Here is a 15,356-nt window from a genome sequence, read left to right on the forward strand (position 1 = left end):
AAATGAAACGCGTAAGCCCTAAGATCCCGTCAATGGCCCAATGACGTCTTACATCGGCCCTCCGAGTGTCTAAAAATAAGAAAGATCCTCCTCTAAGTCCACATATACCTCCTCCAGTGCATTTAACTCTAGGGTACTTGCATCTAGAATAGGGTCTAGTTGGTGTTTTAATACACCGTCCCAGAGTGGGAGTAAGTAATTAACTCAGTGGTTCCATTAACATCATATTATACATATTATCAATTCCTCATGCACAATTAACGATAAATCATCTTAACACCTACTTCCTAAGTATTCTTATTAATGTATGTGAATACGGTTATGGGATGATGCATGCCCTCTCTTTCTAATACTCCCTTATGAGCATCTCCAACACCTTATTCGCTAATGCCAACACTCCCTTAACACGTTATCACTAGCCCAAGTCGCCACAACCTAAGTTAATGCAATGCGGTGAATGTTCATGTTATTCAGGTATTTAGTTAAGCCCGTTCATCCAGCAAAATTGGGGAAGTAGAAGCATCGCCGTTAAATCAATGGCCCTATACAGATCGCTTGACCTAGGCTACCATGACGGCCCCGTACCTGTGATCCTCAATCCATCTGGATTCATCACTCTCAGTTGAGCACATACGATAGGCAGGTTCGTGAATTAAATTTGCTCGTGGTCACTATAAGGAGGCTCGTCACCTCAGTGTAGGCCGACAATACGGGTGCATTGTCCCATACCACCATGCTTGCATCTCGAGTCTTATGGATTTTGCACTGATGGTTAATAGTGGGCCTCCTAGAGGTATAGGGTGCTTCGGATTCAGACTATGGCAATCATACATGGTGAACACATGTGGTTAGTGGACTAATTCGAAATGACCAGAGTGAACTTCAACACAACCGGCACTGGGTGTACGCATCCTATGTAGTCCAACTAATATTGGTTGACCGTGTTCTACTACTAGATCAGTCAGATTTGCCCAGGCGAGCAACCTAATTTGGGCTGCCCTCATGCGTTTAGGGTTTGCTGACCTTCCAGATTAGCCAATCAATCACAGATAAACAACATGCTTCATGCATTACTCATTTTGGGAAAAGAAAGGGGTTGCATAACAATAAATTAAGAAGGTCCTACTTGATTTAGACATTTTACCGAACATGTAGACATACTACTCAAATCATTGAAATTTGTACATGATAAAACAAATTAAATGCATATGTTAGAGGATGATACATTACATGAGCATCAATCTTAGTGACTTGAACCTACTCTAGCATTTAATCAATTATTTAAATTACACTACGCATAATTAGCAATTAATAGAGGGTAATTGATCGAAAGAATGTACACTAGTTAGAATGCGATCATTTATTCATTACACAAACCATTAATCACGACATGGGTTCGATAAACGGTAGCCTAAGGGTAATGGTCCACACCTTGAAGTGGTGTGCTAGGTGTGGGGGCTCGTTCCTAGGCTAAGTTCCCACAAAAAGACTTATCGACATCCTACAATAAGACGATGGGCTAGTAAGGGCTCATCAATTCGTTCTTAAGGGAGAACCTTCATGAAAAGGTTTGTTACTCACCTCAAATCATTGCCTGGAGAAATTCCAACAACACGGCGTGGTGCGGACGCATTGCTGGCAAGTGGGGGTGAGGTGGATCCTCTAAACTAGCTCCTTTCCCTCACTTTTCCCCTTTCTCCACCTCTCTCTCTCCCCCTTGGTAATAGAAATTCTTATGGAAGTGAGGGGGGTGTTAAATGAGACTTTATATATGGCCAAAAAATATATAAAATGGCCCTAGTCTTCCTTTTTCTATTAGACTTGTCCTGAGGGAGGTTGATTTTTATTTACAGGGCCCACCGGTTCATCCGCGACAAGGGAAAAGTTCCCCACTCTAGGAGGTTTGTCACAATTGGGTTTTGCTTAGATGCCTCGATCTATCAGGGGGACCACTTTACATTGGACAGTCATCAGCGATCGATCGAGGTCGCGGCAATAAGGAAACAAGTAGGGAAATATCCCTAACTTGTATCTCAAGTTTGGTCGCAGTCCGATGGTCGGAGAGCCCCAACTTCACGAAAGAGCTGAGAGGCCAGTTTTACTTAAATTTATAATTCTAGTCTAGAGGATTCATGCATCTCAAGCACTCGATCTCTAGCCCTAAGTTGAACAGTTCCAATCACTATCCTGGTTTACTGTCCATGATGGGAGTCAAGCCTAGTTGGATGAACAATTCCCTATAGTTTCGAGCTTAATGAACGTACGATGCTCGATCTAGCCCCCATTTGGTTTATTCATATGGTTTCAAGTAGAACAAATTTTCAAGATTTGGTTCAAGTCTCGATTGCACTTAGGTTTAGCTACGTCTATGTTGGCATCATTTTACGACTTGTGTAAGCGTCCATTCAACTTTATTTACCGTTAATTCTCGAGGTTTTATGCACTTGCCCCTTTTGTGGTTAGCCTGATAAGGTCCTCAGGAGGGTCCACTGGTGGGTGTTAAGGGTCAATTATTGCATATTATCCCCCATTGATATCTTGGTTTTATGAATATGATATTACTTAATGTCTAATTTTACTCATGTTTGTGTTGCAAGGTGAATTTAAGGGCTTGGATTGGAAAAGGTGCTAAAAGCATGGATTTGATGCTCAAAGATCACCAAGGCAAAGAATAGATCTTAGGAGACAAAGATTGAAGATTCCAAGGTTCCAAGATTCAAGAAAATCAAGTGGAGAAGGAAAGAAGTCGAAAGAACAAGTGCAGAATTCACATTGACTGTGTCATCGATCACCGTTCGATGACATCGCATATCGGTCGGTGACATCAAATTTATAAATGAAAATCGAGTTGGTTCCTGGACAAATTGAAGAAATTTCTCGATGATTTGATGTCCTGTTTGATGACTCGAAGCCTTGCTCGATGGCATCGAAGTCAATTCAATGACATCGAATTTTCTATGGATTTTTTACAAAACTTGCTCGACATATTGGGTACAACGTTTGATTACTCGAAGTCCTCCTTGATGATATCGAAGATATGTTCAATGACATCGAAGACCTTTTCGATGGCATCGAATTTATTGAAGAAATTGAATTAACTCTCTGGACTGTTTTGGACGCATTATCGATTCCTCGAACACCTTTCAATGACATCGAAGGTAGGTTCAATGACATAGAAGGTTACACAGTCCAAATAAAGTTACAACAATGTAGAAAAAGCACAAGTTCAAGGCACTTTCAATGAGATCAAAGGCAGTTCGATGTCATCAAACGATTGCGCAAACTTACGCAGAAGTTACACGGAGTGCTTAAATTTGATGTGGTTTCCGGAATCGTTAAGTCGGTTTGAAGCTTGGAGCACCCCAACTATAAATAGGCGACCCCAGGGCATCCTTGGGGAATCATCTAGGGTTTGGAGGAGTGAAGCACAATGGTGGAGAGCTGTCGCCAAGCATTTTTCTTCCTTTCTTCCTTAGTTTTCATTCTTTCTTCTAGGGTTTTAGATCCAATCATGTCTATGTTTGGATAAACCTCTTAGCTAGGGCTAAGAGGTGAAGCTTGTAGCATGATGGGATGTTTTTACTACTTTGATTCATGTTTATGTTGAACTCTCTTTGATTCTGATTTGATCTTTAAGTAATACTTTCAGTTTTTAATGGTTTGATATGCCTCAAATTATAATAGATCTGTAATAGTTTTGAGTATTTTCTTTTCATGCTTTGAGATTGGGAAATTAGAAAATCCTGTTGTTCACCATCGTCCCTTGGTCATGGTTAGTTGATGGAATCCCTTCTACTCTTCATAATTCTCTTATGATTGATTATGGGATTGGTATATCCTGTTGTTTGCCATTATCTCTTGGGCATGGCTGGGTGATGGAATCACTTCCAATTCTCACAACTCTCATCCATTGAGAATTAGGTCAATGGAAGTTCAGATTTTGTTTTATTGAGATATCTTCCAATTGGATAGGATAGGACTCTAATTCCAATTGTGTTCCTTGAATTAAGTATAGTATCACCTTGATTAGTATAAGTGGATCCTTGGAAACCCTATTTTCCACCTTTGAATTCTTAAGTTTCTAATTAAACACTTCATAATTGCTTCATTTAATTTCATATTTAGATTCACATCTTCTTCTAGTTCTACTAATAGTTGCTTTTAGAATACACACAAGAGTAGTCCCTGTGGATTTGACCTCGGTCTCACTGAGACTATTACTACATCGCGACCCTACACTTGGGGTTGTGAACAAGTTTTTGATGCTGTTATCGGGGACTAACGGTTGTGTTTTTTTAAGATTAACTAGTTTTGGAATTAGGTTAAGATTAGGGTTTGTTTACTTTCTATTTTTAGGTTAGGATTTTTTTTGAATTATTTTTAGAAATTAACTTACTTTCTAATTCTAGGATAGAAACTTTCCTAAATTATTTTTAGAAACTAACTTACTTTCTATTTTAAGAAACTTTCCTAATTTGTTTTTAGAAACTAACTTTCTATTTTTAGAAACTTTCCTAATTTGTTTTTAGAAACTAGTTTTCTTTCCTTTTTTTTCTTTTTTATAAACTAATTTGCTCTCTTTCTTCTTTTGCAAGATCCCAATATAGAAACTTCTAATCTGGTAACTTCTTTCTATTTCCCTCTTTCTTTTTAGGTTTAAGTTAGATTCTAAAATAAAGGGCTGAGAGTATTTCATGCCCAAGTGGGTCCGTGACAACACTCGATGTCTCTTGAGTGAATAAGTAGTGGTTGAGGGATTATCTATCAATCATAGGATTAGACACCAGTCGAGATCCAGAGAGTTAACTGTAGTTATGGCTGTCAATCAACCTCCAAATCCACCTCAACCTAGGGTTGAGGAAATCCAGGATGAAAATAAGGTGCATCAAGCACCCCCACCTCGTACTTTATGAGACTATTTACAACTGGTGGGGGTGAGCACACCTTCATGCATGGTTTTTCTAGAAAATATAAGACATGGATATCAAGCCAGGGGTGATCCAACTCCTTCCAAAATTCCATAGACTTGAATCTGAGAATCCATATTTACACATGAAAGAGTTTAATGAGATCATAGCCACTTTATATTTTCCAAATGTGTCTGAGGACATGGTCGGGCTAAAACTCTTTCCCTTCTCTTTGAAAGAGAAAGCTAAGACATGGTTGCATTCACTACGTCCACGATCTATTGGCAAATGGAACGACATGACAAGGGAGTTCATTAAGAAAAATTTCCCATATCATAAAACGAACACCCTTAGAAAATCAATCATGAACTTCGCCCAAAAGGAAGATGAAACATTCTTCCAATATCGGGAGCGAATCAAGGATCTTGTCAATTCATGCCCATGACATGGTTTTGAAACTTGGTGAATAACAAGGTTTTTTTACAATGGGCTGACTTCTTCCATGCGCCAAATGGTCGAGACAGTGCAATGGAGAATTCATGAACAAAGAGGTCGATGATGTGTGGGATTATTTTGACAAGCTTTCTAAAAAAATACAATCATGGGATATCTCCCCAAAACCTAGCACCACTTCTAGGCCTACTCAATCAAAGGAGAGGGGTGGAATATATTTTTTGAAAGAATATTATAATATAAATGCTAAAGTGGCTAATCTCACAAGAAAACTCGAGGTCATGGAACTAAAGAAGGATAAGGCTATGGAAACTATTTGCGGCATTTGTGCTTGCAACATTCACACAACTGAAAAGTTATCCAACAATACCTGCTTTTCAAGATGTACTAAATGAACAATCTAATGTCCTGAATAATTACCAAAGACCTTTCAGTAGATCCACTTCAAATACGTACAATCCTAGTTGGAGAAATCATCCAAACTTCAGTCGAAGGAATGGACAAACTACTTCTCCTTAAAGATTCCCTAATCAAATTCTAAATCAAGGGAAACTTGTAAGGCCTATGTCCTAGTATCATACCGTTCCTTAGGACCCCGCAATTCTCTCCGTCGAATTCCAGCAACCCATAACCTATAGACAATGTTTACAAGTGACCTTAAGTCGCATCCCATAGACCTAAGTCAACTCGACCCGAAACCTGTTCCATTGCAACCGCATCGTCGTTGCAGTTCCAACTCCGTGTCTCATGCACCAATACAATACCTAGAGTAGGAGTTATGACCTGTGCATAATCCTGGCCATAGACTGTGTTTTGCAGGGCCAAAGATTCCAGAGAGAATAAATTCTCTACAAGAGCAATTATGACTATGACATCATCCTAGCCTACCTAGCTTAGGATGACATCACCCTAGTCACCCATGCCTTGCTAGTAATGATGACTAGCATGCCATGCTCTCTTACAACACCATGATTACCTTATAAACTCATAATTGCTTCCCTATACCCTCTCTCTCCCTCCCTTTCTTCCTCATTTGCAACCAAGAGGCCTTGGACGTCCAAGCTAGAGGAGAGAAAAAAACCCATCTCACAAGCCCTCTTCCTAGCTAAATCCCACCCAATCCAACCATAGTAATTTCATCTCCACCATTAAAGAAGCACCCTACGAGCTTAAGAGTTCAAGGGAGGAAGAAGAAGGAAAGGTGGGTGCATTCTCAGGATAGATCTGTCCATTTTCTTGCATGAGGGCAAGTGGGACCTACCAATCAATGGTAGGGATTCCATCTTGGTCCCTAGGTGTGGCTAATGGCCCACCATGATGGCATGCATGTATTGTAATGTAAGAGGGGCTCATAGTGGCGGAGCCCCTCCCACAACCGTCTCTCTCCTCTTTTTTTCCCGATGATGTGGCCCACTTGATGTGCTCAACACATCCAAACCATCTAGTAGGTGGGACGGCCCTATTGTCCAGTTTTCTGGATGCAGGCTGGCCCACCTTGCTGGCCTGTTTTGCATGCATGGGAAAAACATAAATACCAGTTCAGTTTGGGGGCCGTGTGGCCCACCCAGGTGGACCATATCATAATGTATGTGTTGCATCCAAACAGTCCAGTAGTGGGGACGCCCACTGTCCAGCAAATGGCCCAGCTACTATCCATTTCTAGGCCTGTGTGGATGGACGGTCACACAAGCTCAGATGGGGAAGAGAACACGGATATTAGCTTGATTTTTCTAGCTCAGCAGGCCACCATATGGACCCCACTGTAATGTATATGTTTTATCTATTCAGTCCAGCAAATGGACTGTGTTGCTGGACATTGTCGACTTACATGACTGGCTGATCATGCAGGACCATCTGGATGGAGAGATATCCCCAATTGCAGCTCGATTTTTCCTAATGGAAGTAGGGTGGGCCACTGATGTGTGGACCCTACCTTGATGTATGATTGAATCCACACCTTTCATCCATGGAAGGCCACGCTGGTGTGGGCCCAGCAGGGCTGGACGGTCCAGTAGGCTTGGACAATGGGAAAATATAAATATCAACCTGATCTTTAGAGGAAGGGTGGCCCACTGAAGTGGATCCCACCTTGTTGTATGTGCATGTACAAACATCGTCTATCCATTTCCCCATGTCCAGTAGGTCCTGGGCCCAACCCAGAGGCAGGCCCAACGCCCAGGCAGGGTTAGCGTCCAGCAGGGCTGGCCGTCCAAGATGTTGGACCCACTTTGATGTTTGTATTGTACCCATGTTGTTCCTCCATTTTGTGGCCCACTTGGACGAGGCCACTTTCTGGTGGGACAACTGCAAGTGAGGCCCACCTTGTGTAATGTTTTATCCCATCGTCCATCCATTTGGGACGTCCAGTAGGGGTGGGACGCTGCTAGACAGACCGTCTAGCAGTAGGCCTCATCCTGATGTATGTCTTATATCCATGTTGTTCATCTAGTGAAGCCCACTGTGACATGTATGGGCCACCATGAGTTATGTATTTCAACCAGATAGTCCATCTTCTAGACATCCAGTAGGCCCAAAACGTTGGTGGACTAGACGTCCAACAAGGACTCCAACTTGCTGAATGTTTTGTAAACCATGCAGTCCATTTGAAGTTGTAAGGCCCATCATGATGAAGTGTGACATGTATACACTGTGCAATCATTTTTTTAGGACCATGGACCTCATTACCATATCGGGTCCACCATATGTATGTGCCAACTAAGCTGTACAGATTTCTAAACTCCAGCCATTGAGCCCACCTTGTTGAATTGTAACATCTTCAAAAAATCCATACAAAGACCCGAGTACCACCTCAGGCAGAAATCGCTAAGGATCAAAATATGTAGAAATTAGACGAAAATTAATTAAGTACTAAACTAAATTAATTAGTAGATTAGCTTGAACCACTTTTTATATGAACTGCAAGACCTAAAACTAGTAGAATCACTAACTCTACATTACCTAGAAACCTAGGATCAATCTCAAAACCCAGTTGCTCTTGGGAGCATCTTGAAACATCGTAACAGACCTGGATCGCCCGTCGAAAGTTCGATTAATGCGAAACTATACGGTTATGACTGCCTTACTGGGCTTGACAAGCATCTCGGGAATCAAGTTCAGATAGTATCCAGAAACGCACAACTTGAGCCTTGAGTGAAGTGTGTGAGAAACGTGAATATCTTTAGAAAATGAACTCAAACTTAAGTGAACTGGGTCGTTCACTTGCAGGCCAAAATTAAGGTTTCAAACTGTCAGAATCTGACCCAACTATACCCATGGATCAGGGAAATGTCCCTACACAGGTTAGTGGACATGTGGCCCTGATCGAGTGACGATAGCTGTTGAACTGAAACTGGTCCTCCACGATCGATCTACAAATCCGATCAGACCGAAACTTTAACTTAGCATAGATCCATTGCCGGAGAACTTTCTCTGGACCGTATGTAGGAAATGGACCTCTAGATGAGCTTCGTTGGACCGAAACAGCCACTCTTTGGCTATAAACTAAGTATACCATGGCCCTAGGGCCATTGACATTAGTTCTTGGCCTATATAGGGCCTTAACCCACCCCTCTCTCATTCCATATGAATTCCCTAAACCCTAGGAGAGAGAAGAGAGAAAAAAGAAGGAAAGAGTGAGGAGAAGTGAGAGAGAGAGTTGTGGTTTGTTGCTGGGATTCATTCCCGCCACTCCACGTGTTGAATCCCCTCTTCCGTGTCATTATACTGGTGATTTCGACTCCATTTTTGGATAAGGAATCCTAACCCTAATCTGTTTTAGGTATCCAAATAGGTAGATCAGTGAAATAACTAACCTATTTCATGTTATAGGTAACCGTTGTGCCGTAAACAAAGGAGTAGTGTACTAACCGAGTTTGTAATCAGCATACCGACGAAAGGCGTAGACTATAAACATTTAGGTTATGGTTTTCAAGGCTTTCAATGTCAGTTAATGATTTATGACTGACTTGAATGTTGTCACATGTATTTAGATGTGATCTTTCCCGTATATTACACATATATATGAACTATGTTGAATATAGTGCATTCCATGTGTTTATTGAAATGTTTGAATGAATATGGAATTATGATTTGTGCTTGCCATGATTATTGATTGAGGATACATCACTACCAAAAAACTGGGCAAAGATTACGAATAAGAGCCGTAACTAAAGGCCTATGGCTACGGTTTTAGTCCGTAGCACGACTATAGTCATAGGTGCCATAGCCATAGGTCTAAAACCTATGGCTACGGATTTAATCCGTAGGTATAGATTCCAATGGCTACAGATATAATCCGTAGCAAATATTTCTGTAGCCAAAATTACCTATAACTACGGATATTAGCTGTAGCTAAAAGTAGTGATGGATCCGTAGTAATATGGTTGTCAGATTACCAGCTACGGTCAATATCCGTAGCTATTTCCCATATTTTAAAAAATTTACAATCATTTATTCATTCAATTACCACCTGCATAACATTCATTCATTCAATTACACTCATTCAATAATGAATCAATTACAATCCTTCATTCAATCAATTACAATTACAATAATACTGAAAATACAAATCTTGGTGAGTCTGTGTGCACTCGCATATGGTACCATAGTGAATTAATCACCTGGTGAGGATTTCGGTCTATGATCGACTGCTCCTTGAATTTTATCTTACACGAATATTCAGAATTTCCTTCTATTCGCATGGTACCATAGTGATCGCAATAGAGCTTTCCCAAAGTGAGGTTGTAAATGGAAGTTGTGACCTGAAGGAAAAAATAAAAAAGAAATACACAATTTAGCTTGAACCCTATGAGGAAACAAATGCTACTATTTTCATTCATGATTTTCATACCTTGCTCCACTGAAAAACTTCACCATCATCAAACTCGAGAGTTAAAAGACCAATAGGATCAAGCTGGATTGAACAACCCCAAAATTTCCTTTTCAGATAATCGTCTCCCTAAAATTTTCATCCTCTACCTTCACAGTGGCATGCAACGATCATTGGATGATGACTAACATGTCTCAAAGTAAAATATCAAGTTACCTCCTTGACTCAAACTAAGTCAACAATGTGAAATCTTATCAAATTCTAAAACTTGTCAAACCAGTCCATTCGACAGGTTTCTGAGCACTCGATAAACCAATAATGTCGACCCTGATTAGACTCCCACATATAAATGGAGCTTACCTGCTTAGCTTATTTCCTAAATATAAAGAGCATTGCATCTATGACATTGTTTTTACCACTTCCATTCAGACCACTACCATTGAAAAACTCTGTAGATAACAGAAAATTCAAATGAGATAATAAACACATGAGTCAAGATGTAGTGCACAAAGCAAAATTGTGTGAAATTCACACTCAAGTAACCAGAAAGGGACTAGATAGAGTGCCATTGGATGCATGGGAGGTACCATGCCCCATGTCATTACTGCACATGTGACATGGACATGGATTAGGTGAGGCAGAGGTAACAACTTAGTGGGTGGGGCCTTGACCATGGGGCCCACCTTGATGTATGTGGTGTATATCCACATCATCCATCCATTTCACCATCCCTTTTTAGAGCATGGTCCAAAAATTAAGGCAGATACAAATCCCAGGTGGACCACACGACAAAAAAATAGTGGTGAATGAACACCCACCATTAAAAACTTCCTAGATCCACAATAATGTTTATTTTGCATCCAACCTGTTGATAAGTTCACACAGACCAGGACGAAGGGAAACACAAATAGTAGCTTGATCCAAACTTTCATGGACCCCAAGAAGTTTTTTATGGTGGGAATTCAATCCCTACTTGTGTGGCAAAATAGATGAACAGCGTGTATATACAACATATACATCAAGGTGGGTCCCACGGTCAGGGCCTCACCCACTAAGCTGTTAACCCTGCACTCAAACTAAGAAAACATCTCATATCCAATTCCTATCAGCAACATTCACACAAAAATGGCACAAGATAGTTGAAAACTTAAAGCTAATCGGCACCTATAAATCCCCTATAGCTCTATACTAAAATCCCCACAATGACTGCAGCGACTTTAAGTACAAAACCCAACTGCCCCTCAAATATCTACAAGTAGTGTTAAATAAACACGATTAGCTCTGTAGCAAACATCAAGATACCAGAAACAAGAACGAAACTATTTTACCTGTCTCCTTCCTTTTCAAGCATAAAAAAATTTGATTTCTCATTGTAACTCAAATAACCAAGGACTTAAAGAACATGCCATGCAAGTGAATGCCAAAGTTGGAAATTTCTATCACCTGAATGCATTACCTAACCAATCGCTTCCTTTGACAGTGTCATACATATGCCACCTCCAATCATCTTCAATCATATTTCCTAAGGCTGCATTTATACCTCCCTACAAAGAATCTACTAGCACAAATTAGCATGCATTCCCATCAAGATCTAGAGTAACAAAAGTTCTAAAAGTTGATATACTCTGAGGCAACTCTTCTGAAGGAAGATAGATACACCTAATACTAATCAACCAATCTTTAGAATAACCTAACAGAACAGACCTGATTATTCTACAATGGAAAATGGTAACAGGAACTCATTTTCTACCAACTTCACTTGTTTGACTATAAGTTTTGTTTAGACTTGAAACATACATAGCAGGAACTCATTTTCTGAGAAAAGGTACCTGTATTAAGGCTTTGATCCATCATGGTAATAGTTATCACAGTTCAAATAATCTACACCCTGCAATGAGAAGTACTTAAATAGTTAAATTAGATTAAACAAACCTCTTCATGAGGAAGTGAGTAAATTCTACAAAAGAAGTGAGACCGAACATGAACTGGTTATAAAGGAAATTATATAATAGAAATCATAAAAACTATGAGAAGAAAATGGAAAGGGTAGGCAAATTGAGCTTTTGGCTCAAGATAATTGGAATAGTCCAACCGTAGGCAACTACGAAATAGAGAAAGAACATTTACCACACCAACACACAACTATGAAATTCTTATAAAAAGTTTATCCATGGATGGTCAAAATTAATTACTTGACTTTTAAAAAAAATGATCTAGTTGTGCATTTTAAATTTGCAGTCCTTAAACCCAAACCCATTGATTTGCTTACACCATTTTGACATTTAGGAATCAGAAAAACACAACCTTGTACTAATTAATATCCCAACATGGAAAATGGGTGCCTGCCTTGTACGATTATGAAAGAAAATGCTGCTATTTTCTTTATGCAACCATAGAAAGCAAAATATTACCCATTATATCAATGGTTTGGATCACTAAACAATGGCCCTCATTTATACAAACTGTAACACAAAGTATTTTGAGGAGAAATACCTGTATTAATGTTGCAACTATTTTGAAGAGAACAGTTACCAGCATCACCATTCCTATGACACATAAGGTCCACCAAAAAAAAAAGAAGGAGAAGAAGCAGAATCAATCAACTAAGAGCAACAAAAAAAAGTATGTCCAAAGATGGTTTTTGTTCATTGTAGTATCAGGATTAAAAGTAGAGGATGATGAATTTAACATTTTTGAATCTTTATCAAGTACCAAATAGAATTAATGCATATATGGACCTTTCATCTGTTGGGGCCTACCTTACCCAACAAATGACAACAGCTTGGTGATCATAGCCATAAATTGGAGGATTCCGGCAGATTACCAATGGGTAGTCAGGAGAAGGTAACGGTTGGCATTCAATGGGCAAAAATTCTCCAACCAATGAACATAATCATCTGAGAGGTGCGATTACTGGTGGGCATATCCTTGATAACTACCTTCGATTAGCATTTAACAACTTGATTCTTTCTCATATGATATACTACAAGATTAGAAAATAACTAAAACCACTGAAATGATTAATGGTAAAATAGAGTTGATTTGACCACTGTAACTAATATTATACAGTTGAAACTGATCTTCTGTAGGGAAGCAAACCAAATGATAGGTTGTAAACGACTAATAAAAGTAATGAAAAATGAACATAGAAAAGACGAGCAAGACAAAGCTTAATGATATGACTCTTTCTAGGTATTTAAAACTTAAAGGGTAAAAAAGAATCCAAACACTTAAGCTTCAAGGCACATTCTATTACAAGGTAAAGGTATATGAAATGAAGAATTAATTTAAACATTATCTGTAGTCATTCATTAAAGCTAAATGCTAAGTCAGCGCATGTTCAGACATATTGGATAATAAAGGACCTCAAAAAAGACAAGCATGGAGCTTAAAGCTAAGGCACTTAAGAACAAATACTTACTCTGATGGCATTCTCACCCTTCTTCATTGTCTTGGTCCCTTGATCGCATCCCTTGATCACTTGGCCTATCATGAAAGAAAAATAGACCTCACAAGTAAGATGATGAGGCGCACATGCTGCAATAAGGAAATGTGAAACTAAGAGGTGGTTGATTTTCACTGTCCAAATCAAGGCATTTCAATAAATGTGAAACAGACCTCACAATTAAGGCATTTTCTTCTTTCCTAGTTAACTAAGGGGGTGTTTGATTTTCAACATCAGCCTCAGGTTTGCTGTTGGAAATACACAGGTAAGTAATAATTGCTCATTTCAAGGAATAAGATGTAGAGGTTCAAGTGTCATCAATAAAAATGGGAGCAAAAATCACATTATCTACTCTGCCCAAAAGCTTCTTAGGATGGATACTAGTCCTAAAAGGTGATACATGAAATTACAAAGGATTAAAAAAGGGATAATAGGCTAATCAGTAACATGATGATAAAGATTAGAATCCTAAGAGGGACGACCAACTAAAAGGATCCATACATCTCAACCATCTGATGTTAGGTTTGAGTTCCTAGACGATACACAATGGAAAAGACAGACAATGATTGATCAAAGAATTCAAGCAGACATGAATTTCCTCAACCATAGAATAAAGCATCATAGAAAAACCATAGAAAAATCAATTAGAAAAAAAAAAGACAACTGATAAAGAGTACTTCATGGTGCATGGAAACATAAAAACCATGTAGAGTAAAAAAACAAGGAGAACTTCTCACCATGCACTGATTAAGGATATTTGAAAGTGATCCACCTTTAGTAATCTTAGGGAGCATGGTCTTCAAAATGTTCAGGTGAGAAGTAATTTGATGCATAGCCCAACTAAAAAGAAGGCCACCATCATATTTCTCTTCACTTCTAGATGTATCATTGGAGAATATGCCTTTATATTGATTAACAACATCAAAAAGATGCATCCTATGACAATTCACCATTCCTTTTAAGTACTCATAAACATTTCTTTGGTCCAAGTCATCAAGAATGCTAGAAAGCCACACCTCTCTACACCTCAAAATTTGTTTTAAACAAATACATAAAAGAATAAACATCAGAGTAGAAATTCAATTAAAAAAGAAAAATTATATGCAACTCCCATCAACTAGCATCACAACTAGATACATGCACAACATAGCTATCCCAAAGAGGCAATGATAGATCAATTGATGCCAATATTCCAATGCTAATAACCAAATAGTAATAATAAAACTGAAATAAGCACAAGATCATGTGTAAATCATACTTGTAGATGCATTTCTGATTCACTGAATAAGCACAAGATCATGTATAAATCATACCTGTAGACACGTTTTCTTATTAACTGAAATAAGCATTTCTCTATGATTTCAAGACATGTGAAACACACCTCAATGCACAAGATCATGTACAACCTCTCTGCACTCTGCAAAAGTGATTATATCCAAAAGTAAGAAAGAATACCTACAGAAAGATATCTACTCATTAGGAATAACTATTGAACTGACTATGAAACATGATTTAGGAAGGTAGTGAGACCTAGAAATGCAATTGTAGAATCCAAGATCATGAGCATTTTCACAAACACATCATGAGCAATGGCATTTTCTTAAACACATCATGAAAAGTACAATGATATTGTGGACATCTATCGTATGGACTAAATAATGTATATTGATTATGGATTGTTTATCAATTTGTCCAAAAATTCATCAATCATAGATAAGGAAAT

At 38.9% G+C, this 15,356-nt stretch overlaps 2 long non-coding RNA genes across 2 annotated transcripts; both read right to left on the reverse strand.

Moving 5' to 3' along the window:
- Positions 1 to 9,879: 9,879 nt before the first annotated feature.
- On the reverse strand, positions 9,880 to 10,420 carry LOC131218348 (uncharacterized). Its single transcript, XR_009157661.1, has 2 exons — positions 10,210 to 10,420; positions 9,880 to 10,120 (listed from the first exon to the last, which is right to left on the reverse strand). It is a non-coding gene; the product is annotated as an uncharacterized LOC131218348 (long non-coding RNA).
- Positions 10,421 to 11,352: 932 nt separating this feature from the next.
- On the reverse strand, positions 11,353 to 12,387 carry LOC131218349 (uncharacterized). The gene is made up of 3 exons (XR_009157662.1): positions 12,018 to 12,387; positions 11,645 to 11,732; positions 11,353 to 11,437 (listed from the first exon to the last, which is right to left on the reverse strand). It is a non-coding gene; the product is annotated as an uncharacterized LOC131218349 (long non-coding RNA).
- Positions 12,388 to 15,356: the final 2,969 nt, after the last annotated feature.

Source organism: Magnolia sinica, chromosome 11 (genome assembly GCF_029962835.1).
Source record: "Magnolia sinica isolate HGM2019 chromosome 11, MsV1, whole genome shotgun sequence".
NCBI lineage: Eukaryota > Viridiplantae > Streptophyta > Magnoliopsida > Magnoliales > Magnoliaceae > Magnolia > Magnolia sinica.